Source organism: Lygodium microphyllum, chromosome 18, assembly GCF_053477565.2.
Source record: "Lygodium microphyllum isolate KBCC chromosome 18, Lygodium_microphyllum_v1.1.10, whole genome shotgun sequence".
Lineage (NCBI taxonomy): Eukaryota > Viridiplantae > Streptophyta > Polypodiopsida > Schizaeales > Lygodiaceae > Lygodium > Lygodium microphyllum.
The window spans coordinates 68548253-68569411 of record NC_141152.1 but is presented as its reverse complement, the minus strand read 5'-3'; positions in this window follow the sequence as shown (position 1 = coordinate 68569411).

Genomic DNA, 21159 nt, shown 5'->3' with positions numbered 1-21159 from the left:
TGCTGAAGGACAAATTGCCCTAAAGCTTAATTCCTGCGTTTATAGTTTATAGTCCAACATTTCCCTAAAACTCCTCAGAGGGAGATCCCAAAGTACTTAGGCATAACGCCTCGTCACACACATATAGGAGGCACTCCACCGACTAATAGTCGGAGTCCCACTACAGCTCTCCTACATCTTAGGGATTGGCCCTTTGATGCGCTGCTAAACATATAACACAAACGAGCACAAACTCCTCTCAAGGTACCAATATTTTACGTTCCAGGAAGTACCATTCCTCACTACAATTTGCCTTTAGGACCCAATGACTAACTACAGCTTGGGGCATCCTCTCATACTCATCGTTGGTCACAACCTAAGGAAGACGGGTTTCATGCATCCAGGAGGTTTTTCTGATACCTTTTAATTATTATGCTTAATGCAAATCGTGTATGGATATGTGCTCAGACAAAAGAAAGATCAGCATCGTGCATGGTGCATAAAGCATTCTTTCCATGAATTTTACTAGCGCGTGCTGCGTTGAAAGGAGGCACCGAGCCATATGCCCATACTACCATCCTCTTTATTTAAACCGTTTCTTATATTCCAAGTGCAATGCATAAATTAAATCTTTCTTTATCTTTCAGTGTTTCAGTCCCCTTTCCTCTAACTCTTAGCATTTCGCATCATTGATCGGTTAGATAGGGTTTCTATGCATTTCTCCCTTTTAAAAGAACAATAAATACGCACAAAACATAGAAACGGGGACAAACCGAGGCCAACCTCATGCTTTGCCATCGTTATATATTGCACAAACATAGATATAATTTTTCCTAATTTTTCTCAGCCCCTTTTCCATTTTTTCCTAATTTTAAATCGATTTTTTCCATTTTTAGGTTTTTTTTCCTATTTTTCTTTAATAAATAATTATTGAAAATTAAAATTGATTATGGGTTGTGGCCCTTAGGTTCATTGATAGCAAAAATGCAGATTTAGTTGGTGTGACATATCATATTTCTCATTTATATAGCAAAAACTCCAATTGTACCCTTAAAACGCGTGTTTTTCATGCATTTTAACACTAATTCTGGCCATGTAGCCTTATATTTTCTGATTTTCAGAGCATAAACTGATCAAAATCATGGCAAACAATGTCATAAAGAACTTTCATCCCATATGAACAAGATTTCATAAAGCAAATAGCATTAAAAAATCATTATTCTTTATAAAAATAGCATTACCGCTTATTTTCAGGTCTCGATTTCTTGGTCTTGATTACGGAACTGATTTCCAGCATGCATTTAATGCTCAACATCTTCAAGAACAGCACTCTTCATGTCTCCATCCATTCGGAAGCAATCCGGTCTCATCCGGACAAGCTTTCCTCCACCATTCTTCATTGTCTTCTTCCACACAAGAACAACCCCTTAAGGGAGAGAGAGGGAGGAGAGAGAAAGACTAAAATCAGAGATCTCCATCCAAGCCACCATTTGAGGAGTGAGTAGCGGCGATAGAGTCAGCATTTTGGAGGGAATCAAGCCCCATAGTCATTTGGGGGGATTGCTCACAGCTAGCATTCTTGATCATCCACAAAATGGGCGCAAATTTCGGCGCATGATGGCGTGCTCTCTCTCCACGTTTTCTTCCTCTCCTTTCATGTGAAATTTCATGCTACATTAAGTTTTGGGCTCCCAAAGGTCATGCCCACTTTGGCCAAACTTTGGTCCACCTCTTCAAATCTTGCCCATTTGTTGGCCATTTCCCTGTCCGGTGTCCAAATCGAGTGCTATAAATTTCTACGCATCCGACTTGACATCCCGCATTGGCCAGTAACTCCTAACAACCCACAAGGCATTCTGAAAAATTATAAAAAATCAACAAGTGTCGCTCGGGCGCCTTTAAAGCACTTGACACTTAAAATCGTCCTAGCTAGAGCCGCCGCCTTCGACGTTGAATATTTTTCCCTTTATATTCGTAATTTTTAGCTATTTTTAAGCACTTCTTGGCATCAAAACTCCGCTCTCATCTTAGTTGTGACACCCCTCACAAATCTACTAAAGAAGCAAGTTGCCATAGTGTGGACAGCCACCACTGAACAGGAAATCTTTAACCAAATCAAACATAGCTTAGTGACAATGACAATTCTGAAGCTCCCAGACTTGAGCAGGGAGTTTGAAGTTACTGCAGATTCCAACTCACTTGCATTAGGCTGTGTACTAATACAAGAAGGTCATTCCATGGCATATTCCTCAAGGAAGTTAAAAATCCATGAGAAATTTTATTTCTTTCTTATGGTGGCCCCCAAGTATCATCCTTTATCTCCATACATATGCAAAAAAGAAGAGAAGCAATGTATAGCCTACCTATCTATATTCTCATTCTTATTATCATAATCACAAATAGTGGGTTTTGAGCTTATTTAGGCTATTTTTGCCTTTTTCTTAAAGAAATACAAAAAAAGAACAACATGTAAGAGCTCTTCTTCATGTAACTTGGATGCTAGCTTACCGAATTTATGCACCAAGTATCCTTTTTTTTTTCATGAGAAATACCACTGCCTTTATCTCCCCCTCAAACAATGGCCTATTAATGAAGATATTGGCTCAACAAATCCATATAACATCTTAGCTATGACTTCTTTCTTATTGTGTTGCAACCTATGTATAGGAGATCGAACTCTAATAGGTGAAGTTCTATCTTCCCTTTGCTTTTGTAAGAAATTCTTGATGCAATACAAGCACTAGCTTACAATGCTCTCATTGTGCTCCTTCATATTGCTTACAAGCATTGATTGCACCTTCAATCTTGATATAGAACAATTGCAAATACCAACACACCATATCATTGAAATAGAGGCTATCAAGCCTAGTTTTCCCTCGATGATTGATTAGAGTGTAGATTTTTCCATGTCAATTCCCAAAGAATACTACTTATGTCCACATCTCATACGTTAGATAAAAACATCAAGCAAAGTTACCATATTAAAATCACCTACACATATGGCTTCCATATCAAGTTCTAGTTGAACCATCTTAAGCAAATACCATGAAATGGGGCATTCAAAAGAACAACCCACACATGTAAAAGGATGGGGAAAGCTCACTGTAGGGCACTATAAATAGAGCCCTTGTGAGAGAATGTGAGATTTGATGTGGAAACTAGTAATTGAGGGGGGTAATCAAGAAAGTAGTGTCCTCTCTAGAGAAACCCTAATATGACTTGCCTTTAAGTGAGCACAAGCCCAAAACCTAATAGCCTAATATGATCCAATATGGCCAAATGAGAGTTTCTAGAGAGGAAACATGTTTTCTTGGAAATAGAGTGAGTCAAAATAGCAAGACCATGAGCACATGTGGACCACAATGAGCTGCATAATGCTAACACCCTCTCTTAGATCATGCCTGGACAGCACACGAATGTATATAATGATGCGATGAAATGGAAAATATCCTTCGGGGTCCACCATCTGCTAGCACCCCTAGAATAACCTCAAGATGACCACAATAATGTGCCCTCACCACCATAGTCACCAAAGAAGCTTCATCATCACCATATAGCCAACATCTCAAAAGAGCCTCTAGAAAGCTTGTTGGAATAGTTAGTCCCATGCTAGACACCATCTCCTAAGAAGCAACAATGTCAATGTAGCTCCTAGGCATACCCAGATCATAGAAAAGGAACATGGCACCATCTCTATCTCACATGCAACCTGCTCCAACTAAAGCATAGCATGCCATGGACTTCTTGCCTTTACCCATCTACCAAGGTGTGCCACCATGTGAGATCAATTAGGAGAAACACCACTCATTATCAAAAACATCCCATCATGGACCTAGAGGCAACAAGCTCTAGTGTTTCTTTTCATGCTATAGTATATCTGTGCCGATGAAATATTTTGCTCCATTGCACCCACTCACTATTTGTATCTAGCTTGGAATGTGTGAGGAGTGCATGCAACCATGGCTATGGAAGCTCCTCCATTAGGGGCTCCCCCCAAAGGTTTGTAGGTAGCTCCTATGATATCATAGCAACTTGCAAGGAATCAAAGGTCTTACCCTTATGTGTTGATCACTTGACCCTTATATATCTATATACATACATATATATATATATATATATATATATATATATATATATATATATATATATATATATATATATATATATATATATATATATATATATAGAGAGAGAGAGAGAGAGAGAGAGAGAGAGAGAGAATCTTGCTAGATTGCCTTCATTAACATTGAAATAATCTCTTATGTTGACATCAAGTGTGATACATAAAATGCAAGATACTCACATGAGCTCTCAAGGTTTTATCATGTAAGAAACCTATGTGGTGATACCCTATTGAAAGGTTAGCAAAGGTTGTTGCAATATACTTTCTTTAGCTACAAAAGGGTTGTTTGAAATAAAGGACTATTGCATTATATCATACCAAGAATCATCGCATGCCTCAGGGGGTTCACTATATATATATTCTCTATATAATGTGCATTCATGGCCTATTTATAAATATCCTAATTTGTGAATTTTTCTTGAATAAAACACAATCCTTTTCTATTCAATCTGTAAGTAACCCCTTTGTATGACACCCTTATGTATGTAAAAAATGTATAAAAATGGTGTTTTAAAAATCCCTTATCTTGAACTCACGTTATATATACATATATTCAAGAGTGACCCCCCCGCACCCCACCCCCCCCCGAGTCGCATGCAAGCCACAACCAAATAGAAAGTGTAGATCAAATAGGAGAACATCCTTAGAGGAGAATTTGAAGAAGGAGATATGATAAAATCCATTTCTTTAATGTGTAAACTACGTGGTGCAATTGTGAAAAGACTCCATATCATATCTCTATACGATGAGCATGCCAAAAATGTCAAATAAAGTGGTCAAACATGTATCAAGAAGATATGCAATTTTCATTTGAGTGATTCGGGCTATGCTTGATGATCCATTAGGGATTTTCTTAAAATTAATCCTATAATTGTGGGACAAGAATGTGCAAAGGAGGAGAAACTTACAAAGGTATATGCTGATCACACTCAAACAAATATGCACACACAAAAACACAGAGAATGTGAGATTTGATGTGGAAACTATTAATTTCATACAGTGAACTTAATTTCCCACTTAAGGTTCTTGGTTGATTGATGCTTCTCAAGTATATATTTGTTGCAATTGATTTCCTGAAGTCAAGTGCATATTCTTAGGGATGATTCGTGAGTCTAGTCATTGCTATGATCAATAGCTCAAGGTTTGAGTCTTCTTTGACATTGTGTTGCCTTCCAAATGCTACAACTATTGAATGGTCTTCTTGGAGCTTTGAGAAACTATTCGACATTGATGAGCTACCATATGTGGGAAATTGTTTTCTTATCCCACACTTCATAATTGTTGAATCTTCTTTGTGTTGTCTTTGAGGCACATCTGGGCTGTGTGTGAGACTTGAGTATTCATGGTTCTAGCATCGATCCCTTGTTACTATAGCATTTATTAAGTAATATCAAGAGGGGGTGCTAGAAATTTCCATAACCACTCTATAAAGTGCATTGTGGTTTTTCTCATTAGGGTACTCATTTATATTATTTATACTTTACCTTGTGTTGGTACCAACTAAGTGCATGATCTTGTGGTATTGTAAACACACACTATCTTCCTCAAGATAAGAGATTAGTAACTAAGGAAGATAGTGGAGTAGATCTCTCTAAACCCAACTAAGCATGAACAGTGCCCTTTCTAATAAATTTGTTCTTAGGGATGATTTGTGAGTCTAGTCATTGCTATGATCGATAGCTTGAGGCTTGAATCTTCTTTGACATTATGTGGCCTACCAAATGCTACAACTATCGATTTCATGAGGTCAAATGCATGTTCTTAGGGATGATTTGTGAGTCTCGTCATTGCTATGATCAATACCTCGAGGCTCGAATCTTCTTTGACATTATGTGGCCTTCCAAATGCTACAACAATAGCTCGAGGCTTGACTCTTCTTTGACAATATGTGGCCTTACAAATGCTATTACTATTGATTTCATGAAGTCAAGTGCATGTTCTAAGGGATGATTTGTGAGTCTAGTCATTGCTATGATCAATAGCTCTAGGGTTGAGTCTTATTTGACATTATGTGGCCTTCCAAATGCTACAACTATTGAATGGTCTTCATGTTCTTAGGGATGATTTTGAGTGTAGTCGTTGCTATGATCAATACCTCAAGGCTTTAATCTTCTTTGACATTATGTAGCCTTCCAAAAGCTACAACTCTTGAATGATCTTCTTGGAGCTTTGACAAACTATTGGACATTGATGAGCTACCACATGTGGGAAGTCTTTTTCTTATCCCACGCTTCATAATTTTTGAATCTTCTTTGTGTTTTCTTCAAGGCACATCTAGTCTATGTGTGAGACTTGAGTATTCATGGTTCTAGCATCAATAGCTTGTTGCTATAGAATTTATTAAGTATCAAGAGGGGGTTCTAGAAATGCCCATACCATTCTATAAGTGCATTGTAGTTTTTCTCATTAGGGTCCTCATTTATATTATTTATACTTTACCTTGTGTTGGTAACAACTAAGTGCATGATCTTGTGACATTGTAAGCACACACTATTTTCCTCAAGAGAAGAGCTTATTAACTAAGGAAGATAGTGGAGTAGCTCTCTCTAAACCCAACTAAGCATGAACAATGCCCTTTCCAATAAATTTGTATGTGAACCATTGTGGAACCTCCTTCTTAGAGACCATGAGAAACATGAAGCTTGAAATACTCAAGATTTGCTAAGTTTCATCGTGAGAATTGATTAATCACCTAAATTCTCTATTTTATTCAATGCTTTGGGCTTCAAAGAAAATATATTTGTTATTAATAAAAATATTAAATTGACATATTAATTCTAAAAAAGATATCAAATTTTGGAAAACTTGTACAATTACAAGAAATTAGCAAGGTATCTTTGTATCTAATTTTTTTCTGGTGCGTTGAGAAACTAATCCATTTGCCTTGGGGTTTTGATATCTATCACATTTTCTATATTATAAGACTTTTAACCTCAACTATGCTTTATCATAGGTAAGATAGGCAATGTGTCCTTAAATTCTAATGTGATTTGGGATAATTAGAGAGTGTGCAACAAACTTATATATATGAGAAAATTAAAAAACCCTAACCTTACCAAGATGGAATGCCACAGCATTCTTTGTAAGTTTTATATGTTTCTTTGGAGGTTTGTTATGTTGAAGTTTTCCAGAGAGGTAGATAAGTATGTTGATTCTTATTTTAGGACATTACCCTTATGGAAAAGAGGGTCTTTCATCTCTTTTAGCAATGCATATGCACTAGAAATGTGTGGAAGAAGATGCACACATGGCACATATAATAGGTTCCTAATTTCCATAAATATGGAGCTAGGTTACATGGTGCTCAATACTAAATTGTTGATCAATATAATTACCTTCATAGGGCTTGGTGCACCACCAAATAATCTTTAGAGGAGTAAGTAGAAGAGTTTTGCCAAATTTTGTAAAAAGGGATAAGAAAAAATGTTGTATTAGTCTCTTCAGAGACATTTGATAAGAAATGTCGTATTATTAACTAACCACTTAATTTAAGCCTAATTTTTTTGGTGACCACTTTCCATAATTTATATCTTGGCATGATTATTTGTAATCTCCCATTAAGTATATATTATTGATATAGATATTTATAATTCCCTAGTATGAAATGTTGGGAATCGAATTCTCTAGTTGTCTAGCCTACAATTCCCTACCGTGCTAGGTGGGAAATGTGATTCCCTAGTTATATGACCTATAAATCCCTAGTTTAAGATGTGGGGAATAAAATTCCCTGGTTATATGCCTAGGATTCCCCACCATGATATATGGGGAATGTAATTCTCTATTTATATATAGGGAATCCATATATACATACCTAGGAAAAATTAGAGAATTTCCTACATTTCATAAGTTTTCCTATGTAGGAATTGTTCAAAAGCTCCTTGTGCTGGAGTGACTGGAGTAGACGTCCCCACAGGTGTGACAAATCCCATAGGTGACGCAACTCCAACAGAATGACGAGATGGAGACACTACATCGATACCTCCACAACAACCACATGAGCCACTCTCTCTTGAACTTGTATGAGAGCAAGGAGTAGCACCTGTATCCCGAGTCGACCACGAGCTCACTGCATCCACGTCTCCGCAGCATCCCCCAGAACCACTCCCTCCGTCTGGCCCAAGTCTGGAGCGCACCGAAGTAGATCTAGCAGAACAACCTTATGGTGTCCGAGACAGCCCTTGGTCTGCCATATCTCTGAATCGAGCCATCTGATCTAGAGACATACGTGTGAAGGTCACCTATAGCCCATCGTCGCTCATCCCTCAACTCATCGTGTGGATCCAAATATACACAAAGGTCATCTGCAGAGACAAAAATTGATGTTAGCATAATCAATACAAATCAAGCAAAGCACGCTAATATAAATCTTCAAAAAATGATCTTACTTGAAACATATATCTTATGTACCCTTATAAGTGATTCGTCAACGAATTGAGTAGGTAGATGCTCCAAGTATGAAGTACCTTATGGTCCCATGTTAATCTCCTACTAACACAATTAATAAGTATCATGAGAGGGTGCTAGAAATATCCATGCCACTCTATAATTAAGTGTATTGTGCTAGAAATAATATAAATGAGAGATTGCTAGAAATATCCATGTCACTTCTATATTGTGTTGGTATCAACTAAGTGCATGATCTTGTGATATTGTAAGCACACACTATCTTACTCAAGATAAAAGCTTACAAACCAAGGAAGATAGTGGACTAGCTCTCTCTAAACCCAGCTACACATGAACAAAACCCCTTCTAGTAAACTTGTATTTGACCCATTGTAAACTTGTATTTGACCCATTGTGAAACCTCCTTAGAGAGTATTTGCCCATAAGAAACATGGAAAACAATAGCCTTAGCTTAAAATACTTGAGATTAGCTAGGTGTCTTTGTGATGATTGATTCATCCCCTAAGTTCTCTATTTGATTGAATGGTTTTGGCTTCAAAGAGGATCTATTTGTTATTAACGAAAATCTTAAATTGGTCTATCAATTCTCAAAAGGATATCAAATTCTAGAAAACTTGTACAATTATAAGAAATTAAGTAGGTAACTTTGCATATATAATTATTTTCTAGTACTCCTTTGAGCTTTGATATCTATAACATTTTCTATTACAATACTTCTAACCTCAATTATGCTTGATCATAGGTAAGATAGACAATGTGTCCTTAAACTCTAACATGATTTGTGATAATCAAAGTAATTGTAACAAAATTATGTATATGAAAAAATTAAAAAAGCCTAACCTTACCAAGATGGAATCCCACATCATTCTCTATAAGTTTATATTGGAGACTAGTTATGTTGAAGTTTTCCATAGAGGTAGACAAGTATATTGATGCTTATTTTAGGATATTACCCTTATGGAAAAGAGGATCATTTTCATCTAGTTTTGCAATGCACATGCACTAGAAATGTGTGGAAGAAGATACACGAATGGCACATACAATATGTTCCTAATTTGCATAAGTATTGAGCTAGGGTACATGGTGCTCAATATTAAATTGTTTCAATATAGTTACATTCACACATCTTGTTGTACCATGAAATTATCTTTAGAGGACCAAACTTTGTAAAAAGAAATGATTCTTAATTTAAGCCTAATTTTTTGGTGACCACTTTCCCCAAGTTATATCTTGGTATGACTATTTGTAACATCCCATAAAGTATATATTCTTCATACGAAAGCAGTATGAAATGTAGAAACCGAATTCACTAGTTGTGCAGCCTACAATTCCCTATTATGCTAGGTTGGAAATGGGATTCCCTAGTTATATGACCTACAAATCCCTAGTTTAAGATGTGGGAAATGAAATTCCCTGCTTATATATAGAGAAATCATACGTACATACCTAGGGTTCCCTATCATGAGATATAGGGAATGTAATTCCCTAGTTATATGTAGGGAATCCATACATACATACCTAGGAAAGATTAAAGAATTTGCAACATTTCATGAGTTCTCGTATGGAGGAATTGCTCACAAGCTCCTTGTGGATGGGCTAGATTAGATGGGGAGATAGAAAGGGGCACTTTTTGGATGACCGTGAGAGGAGAATTGTGAGGCATCACCCTGCTTTGAAGCAAAGTGGGGAGATCAATACATAAAGCTTTACGAGTGGCTGCGATCATGGCGGAAGGAGATCTGATGATGTACATGACTCGAGGGTGATGAGCTGAATTTGGAGTTGAGGTATAGCAGGAGCAGTGTTCACAAAAAACTTTTTTTCCATCCAATGGAAAACAAGAATAGGCTGGTTTTGGGAGGGAAATAACTAGTTGTATAACTAAAATGCCCAAAAAATGCCAATTTTCATCAAGACGAACTTCAATTGCAACCAGCTTTTTGAGAATCTTGCCTAGAAAAAATACACTAAAGGACGGTTTTTCAGTGAACAGTGAGCAGGAGGGCTATCGGCCTGTAGCGCACATCATTATCAAGGAGCTTCTAGATGATTATTAGAGCATCTACTCTGCAAAGTACTAAAGATAAAGGTGCCATAATAAAAGGGCAGGGATGACCTGCAATACTGCATCTGACTGAGCAAACTCGACAAGGGGTTCAACACTATTTAAGGCTATCTTCATCATCAGAAAGCTAGCTAGTAGTTTTTGACGCCAACCAGTATGTGCCAACGAGAATGAGAAATACCTCTTGAGTATAGAACGTCTTTATGTTCAGAGAAAGGACAACTGGTTAATTCACCTTCATGACAATCGTTGATCTCATAATCTTTTGAGAATACCAAGAAGATTAAGGCTGGGTTCAGACGAGCGATAGTAGAGATATGCCAAAGGGGTGTACTTTTGAGCTGGCATCCCACAAATGGCTGAGACTTCCCTCATCTTTCCGCCGGACCCACCCTCTTTCTACCAACCCCTCCCCCTCGGAAGAGCCTTGGTTGGCACTAAGAAAAAACCTCTTTACCTTCTTGTAGCACACTATGCCTCCGGCTTCATTGTTCACACAAAGAAGGCAGAAGGTTGGTCATGTTTTGCAATGGTGCCGCCTCCATTTGAACCCAGCCTAATATGCAAATGAACTGTCTTCTACAGCATGCATAGGGTAGTTCCAAGAATCCAAGGCACTAATAATATAGCTTACATCATTATATTTTTATTTGACTTCATAGTCTTTGTTAGAGCTTATGAGTTCGCTTTTAATTCCGAGCGTTGAAATATGATGTAGGGTGAGTAATCACCTTTAAATTTAAGTATTAGATTCTAACCAAATTCTTGGATTGTGTTTTAATTTAAAACCTGTGAGAAATTCATTGCAAGGCATATAGGAAGCAAGCATGAGTTAAATAGTGCTTTAAATCTGGTTCAATAGTATTGCAATATCCTAGTGTGCTTTCATGAAACAATTCAAGGTGGTTTTATATCTATGAAAATTACATTTCATAGACCAAACGATATCAAAGTATGGGTATGTGGGTTTGATACTAAAACTTATACATTAGTGGAAGAGGAAGTGAATAGAGTAAAACCATAGGAAATTTTATAGTCGAGAGACAAAATGTAATAAAAGGTACCATGTGGATTTGCATTAAGCAAAAAGGGTGTTGAAACTTAGAGACAATAGGGGCATCCTTTTAATATCAATGGCATATAAAAGATAAACACATTTTTTATGAAATAACTTTACATCATTTGAAAGGTTGGGACCTAAGGGATTCAAACTAAGGCGTATGAGAGGTATATTAGTTTCTTTGGAAGTGGGTTTTTGTTGATGGGGTGGGATTGTTGGCCTTTAGGGATTTATCCGAGGGAGTTGAATATTCATGGTTAAGTCATCTCTGAGCCTTGTGATCCTTAGCTTCTCTTTTCCTTTTGTTGGCTTGCTAGGTGTTAGAGCCCTTGATAGAAAGTCCACCCCAATGTAATAAGGAAAGGTCATCAAACACATCTGTAGTAAATACAATTACAACATGGCACTTGACAAGATAAAGGGAAGGATCAAAATGGGCACGTATGTAAAATGGGCCCTAATACTAGGTTTCATATAAATAGATCTCTTTTAGTTAATTTCTTATTTCATAAATAGATCTCTTTTAGTTAATTTCTTATTTCATACTTCTATTGTTATCTTTTCTTCTCTTCTAATCCACCTCAATACTTCAAACTCTTGGGTACCAAGCGTGGCATGCTTTGCCAAGTTGCTAGCATCTCCAAGTGCCATGAGTGTGCCTTGTATGTCTTGAAGCTTTGGATTCTTATACTCTATAGGTAGATTATCAAACACATGGGGGAAACATTTTGTGATTGCCAGCATCAATAACACCTCATCCTCTATCACCCCAAAACATTTCTCCACATTATGGAGAAACGAAAATTATTTGTGTTGATGAAGATTTTGCTCATGTTACCTATGTGATAATCTACATCGATGGTAGATGGTGCATCCTCTTGCTCACCTGAGCCACTCTCCATGATGCTACCCATAATAATTATACCTCTAATATCAATCATAAGATCTAGAGCTTTTACCTTTTCTTCAACCTTAACTTTCTCTTTGGCATTGTCCACCAGTGAAGCATTTCAATCAAAGATATCTTTTAATAAACCTCCCACATGTGTTTCACCACTCACTATTATTTTTAGGGGAGTCTTCACCTTCATTGAGTAACAAAATGAAGGTGGTAATTTAGGAGAGATATAAGTCCATGCCATGTTTATCAATGTCATATTCTGTGGCCTACCAAGGAGTGAGGTGCTTGAAAAAAGGGGAGGGTGAAATTTACATAAAAATGGCCTAGTCATTTGTGAAATATCTTTGTACCATTGATGTACTTCAAACACTTTTAGGGACGTAGCCATTCATTGATGGAATTCTTGAAGCCAACATGAACTCTTGAAGGCATGCATTCATGTACTTAATAGAGTACTACAAGCTTGGACCATGCCATGATACCATATCATAATCTTTGATATTGGGAAAAAAGACCTTGTAGAGGTGTGATCTCTTAGCAAAGTCCATAGCTTGAAGGAATTACATAAATTTGGCAAAAGTAAGATCCATGGTGGGAGGAGGGGTGTAGGAGGCAAGTTCAAGGGTGCTTGGGAAAGAGAATTGATTGGAGAGTTAGAAAAAAAAGGCCAAGTGAATGGTCCTTATAGATAATATTCATTTTTTAAAATTTCATTACTTTTTTAAAATATAAATTTTTAAAAAGTTTTTAAAATTCACAAAGCAACCCAAAGTGTACAATGTTGGCTAATTTAAAATACATATAAAAATTTAAAAAACAATCCCTCAATTTGTTGATTAAATTTTTTTGATACATCATCTTTATCCACACAAATTCTAACTTGTTACACAAACCACTCAATATCATATAGTTCTTCTCCATTATTTTACCCATCTAAACAAAAAAATTTACTAAGTTTTGAAAGATACATGTCTCAATCAAAACAAAACAATTGGAGTATTAAACAACTTCATCTTTCTACCAACAATACAAAAATTAAAGCTCTCCATACAAATGCTCCTAATCAACACAAGATGCTCCCTCGAATTTAAGAGACTCTAATCATCACTCATTGTGACTGACTTCATCATTCCACCTAGGACATAAGTTTGAATATCAAATGCTTGTCCCATATTTTCACTGGACTCTACGGGAATCCATTGTTTCATCCAACGTCGGTAATTGCAACACATATACAGAGATATCAAATAAGAGAAGGTAACACTAGAAACTACCACTCTACATGAGAAGATGTCACCTTTGTGTATCACACCCACCTCATTTCATCCTTCTTCAAAGTTAGAATTAAGAAAGTCCTAGCTTATGTCCTTACAAATAAACACAGAGGAACATTGATGCATAGTAGTGATCTTGAAAATATAAGGAAATACATAAGTTGGCACAAACCATGAAAGGCCCATTGACCTTGAAGCTCTCTCAAATTTCAGCAAGCTATACATGTCATGCATGATCTTTAATTTTAACATCTGAATCGTCTACTCATCTAGAATGGACCCTTCTAAAGAAATAGAAGATGGACAAGGAAGTAATTTAAGAGAATCATATGAACTAACTAATGTAGGCACTATATACATGAACTTATAGAAGAGAATCTTACTATCTAGAAAATATTGCGATGACTTTTCTATTATCATTATCTCACTCATGTCCACAAGTTAAGCTTTGTATATCCCAGACAAGCTTCTCAAAGGCTAATCCACAAGATTTGAAGGGAAAGTGTCAAATAGGAGAGAAGAAGTAAAAACCTCAATAGCATATAAAAAGTTAAAAATATAAAAGCAATGACTTACAATTCAAGAGGAAGAATTTTTGAGTAGTCATAGGAGGTATTTTCAAGTCCTTCACACCATATCCATGTTAAAATCATGCAATAAGACTACCATCTCGAGCCTCTCATGATGCCAGGACGCATATTTCACGGTGGATTCCGTGCCACGGTGGATTCCGAGAGGTTTTATGGTGGATTCCGTAAACTTTGATGACCGGGGCTCATACACAAAGTGGATTCTTTGTGCGAGAAGTTGATGGGGACGCCTATCCTTTTCGAGCGTTTCCTTAATTTAGTGTGTACATGGGTGATTCCATAGCGGGTGATTCCACAAAATGCATATTAAATTAATAAACATTTATGAGTTTAGAGTGCGTACTCGTAATAAATTAAGGTTAGGATTGATTTCTAACCAGTTGATTTATTTATGTAGCTGAAGACTGCTAGGTATTCACTTTTGTCGGTTTAATTGTATTATTTTACTAAAGATTGTGAATGCTTCAGTTGATGTGTAGAGATAGCAGCAGTGGCGGAGGAAAGCATTGGAGGATAGCGAGTATTCGATTTATCATTTATATTTTGATGGGCGCATACCTTAGGCATGGCGCTTATATTTTGTCGCGTCTATTTATTGAGGCGTTGGATAATTATTATTATTTTGTATGCGCATGGGCGCACGATTATGTTATTTGTACTTGGACATTGTATTGGGTATGCCAGACTCTTTGGGCACCGCCCACTAGCTTTATTCCTATTTTGTGCTAAAGCAAACTCAAAAGCTAAAAGCTTGCTATTTTGTAAATTGGGCTATTATTTGAGCTTGAAGATGATTAATACATAAAATACATGCTTTGTGGAGCGCTCACACAAGGCATGGGGGGAGATTGCACCCAAATGGTCTCTTGTTCATGTCGTTCATGCTTTTTACCTTGAATTTTGTGCAAAAAGTAGAGTTCTTTTGTTCTTGGGGACCTTCTAGCATTCACTACGCGAGCGTACAACATCCGATCTGTGCACCAGTGGTATCAGAGCGAAGCTGAGATCAAGAGCTTCCAATCGCTACCCATCTTGTGCGAAGGCGGAGCTCCTGGAACGATCGAGCTCTACGGTCAATCTCATCCCGAACGGTCGATACGGGTGGATTCCTGGAGATCAAGAACCTCTGTTTCCATCATCAGACTGCAAAGGACCAGTTTGCAAAGGCGGAGGACCACGTGGATATCTCCTACATCAAGTCGTCTTCATACAGAGAGATAAGACTTCATAGCTTAAAAGCTTAAAAGCTTTTATTATTATTAAGCTTAGTAGTAAAGCTTAGAAAGCTTAAAGAAGCTTTAAGCTTTATGAAAATTCATCGTGAGATATCAGAATATGCCCGCGATTTTTCCGCCGGGCTGAAAAACGGACCCCCCCCTAAAATTTGACGTTTGATTCGGAGAAGGCTATTACACTGAGTCTTCTAAGCTCCAAATCACATAAGCTTCACAAACTCAGCAAGTCTCTCAAGTCGAAATCCTGCAAGTCAGATAAAGCAACTAAGTTCTGCAAGTCTTCATACTCTGCAAGTCACATAAGTCTGCAACTCTGCAAGTCAGACAAGTCATCTGAAGTCAAAACTGACTTCTGTTCAAAACTCATAGAAGGGCTGTTCCTGCGCAGAAACTCCGAACTGCAAAGTTGTTCATTGGAAGGTATTCTTCGCATACGCAGGTTTGCTGAAGCATTTTTAGCATACGCAAAAGGATAAAACACAAATTTTTCAAAGATTTCAAATCCTGCAATAGTCAAAGACGAAGATTGTGAAAGCCACACACAAAAATATATAAGCCTTGTATACCCGATCTTGAGCTATGCTCATCCCGCTAACTTGATTTTGAGAGTGAGAGGCCTTTTGAGTTTTGCAGGATGACAAAACCACATATGGATGATTTAATGGCTGAAGGCGACCTACTTGAACCTACGATGGAGCAAAAGTTGGACTTAATTATGATGTAGTTGGATGAAGAATGATGAGCTAGGTAAGCATTGCAAGTTCAATTGGCTAATTTACAAAGATTGACTACCGACAAAGAGGAACCTCAATCTGAAGATCTTATCCGACGTACCATCGACGCGACTCTCGAAGCTCAATCCATCCGCAAGGAAACAAAGATAAGTAAAAGAAATTTCAAATTCCGTACTTTCAATGGCACTCGAGAGGGAAAAACTGTTTTTGCATTCATTAGTCAGTTTGATGACTACTTTCATGAGAAAACCTATGCAGAAAAAGATAAAATCAAGGGTGTCACTAATCATTTAGTAGATAGAGCATCTCTTTGGTGGACCGTGGTTCGTAAAAGTATAGATTGTCCCACTACCTGGGAGAATTTCAAGAAGAAGTTTATGCAGAATTTCCTTCCTCCACAATTCCATGAAAAAGCTATAAAGCAATGGGACCTTCTTCAGCAACGAGATCGTGAGCCTATTCCTTAGTACATTGAACGCTTTTGGAATGCATTACCCCAGTTACGCATGCTTGAAGACGTACCTGAAGCGACACACAAGCGCAAGTATATGTTTGGATTACTTGGGCATTACTACGTTGAAGTTAATATGTTCAAGCCTGCATTCTTGAAGACGCAATTTCATTAGCTCATGACACTGAAGACAAGTTGTGAGGAAGAGACAGATGTCCACAGCAATTCCAAGCCAATGGTAACTATGGATCTAAGCAATTCAACTCAAATTTTAGAAGATTTAATCAAGATCGTTTTCCTTCATCATCTTTCCGTAAGAATTGGGCAAAACCACCTGCTTTACCATCCAATACCAATCAAAACCCCAAGCCTATTCCACAGCCAAATCCTAATGTCCCTAGACTTCCCGCCATTGCAAACAATGTAACCAAAGCCAAACCTATAGTGTGTTATAAATGTCACCAACCTGGACATCTAGCAACAAATTGCCATTCGAAGAAGCCACCTGTCCATATCAACTACCTTGGAGCAATGGAAGAAGACGAACATGAAGAAATGCCTGATTTCACGGAAGATGAAGACGACATTACTACTCTTTCGGATACTTTACCAGGTATGCCAACTCCACATTCTTTATTGACAATGAAATGTTTAGTGCATGGAAAGGAAAATATTATTTTGCATGATGATGGTAGTACTCATGATTTTATTTTTGCAAATCTAGTAAAAGAATTGAAGTTACAGACTATACCTACGTATTATCGTATCAAAGCAGTATTCTTAGGCACTAGGTATAATGGTACACAGGAAGTGCATGACTTAGAAATTCAAATTGGTGAATACACTAAAAGAAGGAATTTTTTAGTTGTCCCATTACAGTCCAGTGACATTATTTTAGGTATGCCTTGGCGTCATCAGCATAACCCTGATATAGATTATTCCACACATTCAATTAATATTAAATTTCAAGGAAAACATATTACATTGTATGGTATGCATGAATCTAACGCTTTTCCACTGCTTTCGCATACTCAAGCTAAACGTGCATTACGCAAAAGTAGATCTTATCTCATTTGGGTGAATGAACTGCAAGTTAAAGAAAATCATATGCACCCTAGGCATAAAGAATTTCTTGCACATTTTAAAGACTATTTTGCGGAAGATCTACCACCTGGTTTACCTCCTTCACGTCTAGAAGACCATAAAATAGATTTGATTCCTGGTATACAACCACCTTGCAAAGTACCATATAGGCATAACCAGATAGAGCAAAAAGAAATTCAAAGTCAAGTTGAGGAATTACTAAATAGAGGATTGATTAGACCTAGTAGTTCTCCATTTGGTGCACCTGTTCTGTTAGTAAAGAAAAAGAATAATACTTATCGTATGTGCATTGACTATCGAGCTTTAAATAAGATCACAGTAAAGAATAGGTATCCAATTCCTAGAGTCGATGACCTTATGGATAAACTGCAAGGTTTTGCCATATTTAGTAAAATAGACCTTAAATTTGGTTATCATCAGGTAAGATTAGATAAGTCTGACATATTCAAGACTGCATTTAGGACACAATTTGGTCATTATGAATTTTTAGTGATACCTTTCGGATTGACTAATGCACCTGCTACATTTAGTAGAATGATGAACCATATATTTTTAAAATATTAGTATTGTGTTATTGTCTTCTTTGATGATATTTTGGTGTTTAGTCAAAATGAGAAAGAACATTATGAGCATTTGTCATTGGTTTTCCAGTTATTAAAAGATAATCAACTGTATGCAAATCCGGAAAAGAGTGAGTTCTTTAAAACAGAAATTGAGTATTTAGGTCATATTATATCATCTGATGGTATTAAGGTTGACCCTAAGAAAATAGAAGCAATATTGAATTGGCCTGTACCTAAAAATGTGCATGAGTTACGATCTTTCCTAGGTCTTCCTAGTTTCTATAGGAAGTTTGTGCCTAAATTTTCATTACTTGCTTTACCATTAACTAAACTTCTGAAGAAAGGTATTGTTTATCATTGGTCCGATAATCAATAGAAATCCTTTGACTTATTGAAACATGCATTAACCCATGCTCCTGTACTACAGTTGCCTGATTTTAATAGACCATTCTTTTTAGTAGTGACCGATACTAGTGGATCTGGAATAGGAGCCGTACTTATGCAGGACAATCATCCCATAGCCTATTCTAGTTGTAAGCTGAAACCCTCTGAATTTAAATATTCCACATATGATAAAGAATTATTAGCTGTGGTACAAGCCTTAAGACAGTGGAAACATTACTTAATGGGCTCAGAATTTATGATTAAGACTGATCAGCAAAGTATTAGTCATTTACTTAGCCAACCCCAAATATCTGACCGACATATCAAATGGGCATCCTTTATTCAGAGTTTTCATCCTATTATTCAATATCAACCCGGTAAAGAAAATGTAGTGGCTGATGCATTAAGTAGAAGACCTGCCATTCATAATATTTCTGTTATATCATTTGATTCTTTGATTGCTATGAAAGATACTTATCATCAGGATATTACTTTTCATGCTGATTGGAATAAATTAGTTCAAAATAACTTGATTCCTATTGATTCACTATCTTATAACGATGGATTCATGTTTTATGAAAAGAGATTATGTGTTACAGTTCCATTCAGATCTTTTGTTTTGAATGAGATTCATTGTCCTCCATATCAAGGTCATAGAGGTATCATATCTACTTTACGTACATTAATTGAAGATTTTTATTGGCCGCATATGGACACTGATGTATCTAACTTTGTTTTTGAATGTTTGATTTGTCAAAGAGTTAAGAGACATCATGGTAAACAGTATGGATTACTTATGCCTTTATATATTCCATCAAGACCATGGAAACAAATTTCTATGGATTTTATTACTGGTTTACCTAATACTAAATCTAACCATGATATGATTTGGACAGTAGTAGATAGGTTTAGTAAACAAGCATATTTCATTCCATGTAAGAAAACTTTAACAGTATCACAGGCAGCACAATTGTTTTTGAAAACTATTTTCACTAACCATGGATTACCAAAAGTTATTATTTCTGATCGCGATTCTAGATTTTGTAACAACTTTTGGATTACTTTGTTTGCTAACCTAGGCACAAAAATTGATTTCTCATCTGCATTTCATCCTGAAACTAATGGACAAACAGAAGCTACTAACAGTACTACACTAGATCTTTTACGTGCTTATACTATTTCTAAACCACAGACATGGGATACAGATTTGCATTTATTACAGTTTGCATATAATAATACACCACACACATCTACAAAGAAAGCACCGTTTGAAGTGATTTATGGTTATAGATTGTCTACACCTATTGCATCTTTATCAAATAGAATTCAGAGTGCTGATGATATTGCTAGTATGCATAATACTATTTTTGATGAGGTAAAAGACATGATTGCCAAAGCCCAGCAATCATATACCAAACAAGCCAATAAGAAAAGACAAGCAATGAATTTCAAAGTTGATGACTATGTTTGGTTGATAATAGAAAAACGTAGACTACAAAGTGTAGATAGACACCCAGTTGTAAAATTAGCACCTAGATTCTATGGACCATTTAAGATCATTCACAAAATTAATGACAATGTATTCAAATTAGAATTACCACCTCACTGAAAAATTCACAATACATTTCATATTAGTTTAATAAGACCCTTTAGAGGCCAATTACCTGTACACCCTGTTTATGGAAACCCACCTTTGTTAGAGGAAGAGACTGAAATACTTGAACCTGAAGCTATCATAGATACTGATTTTATGACCACTAGAACTGGCTGAAGATATTCTAGATATCTAGTTAAGTTTAAGAACCATCCTGTAGAAGAAGCACAATGGATGCACGCTAGAGACTTAAATGCTTTCCCCACTCTGTTAGCTCCACATTGAGCTAATAGCAATTGAGGTCAATTGCTATCCCACCCCGAGGGTATGATGCCAGGAGGCATATTTCACGTTGGATTCCGTGCCACGGTGGATTCCGAGAGGTTTTACGGTGGATTCCGTAAACTTTGATGACCGGGGCTCATACACAAAGTGGATTCTTTGTGTGAGAAGTTGATGGGGACGCCTATCCTTTTCGGGCGTTTCATTAATTTAGTGTGTACATGGGTGATTCCATAGCAGGTGATTCTGCTAAATGCATATTAAATTAATAAACGTTTATGAGTTTAGAGTGCGCACTCGTAATAAATTAAGGTTAGAATTGATTTCTAACCAGTTGATTTATTTATGTAGCTGAAGACTGCTAGGTATTCACTTTTGTCGGTTTAATTATATTATTTTACTAACGATTGTGAATG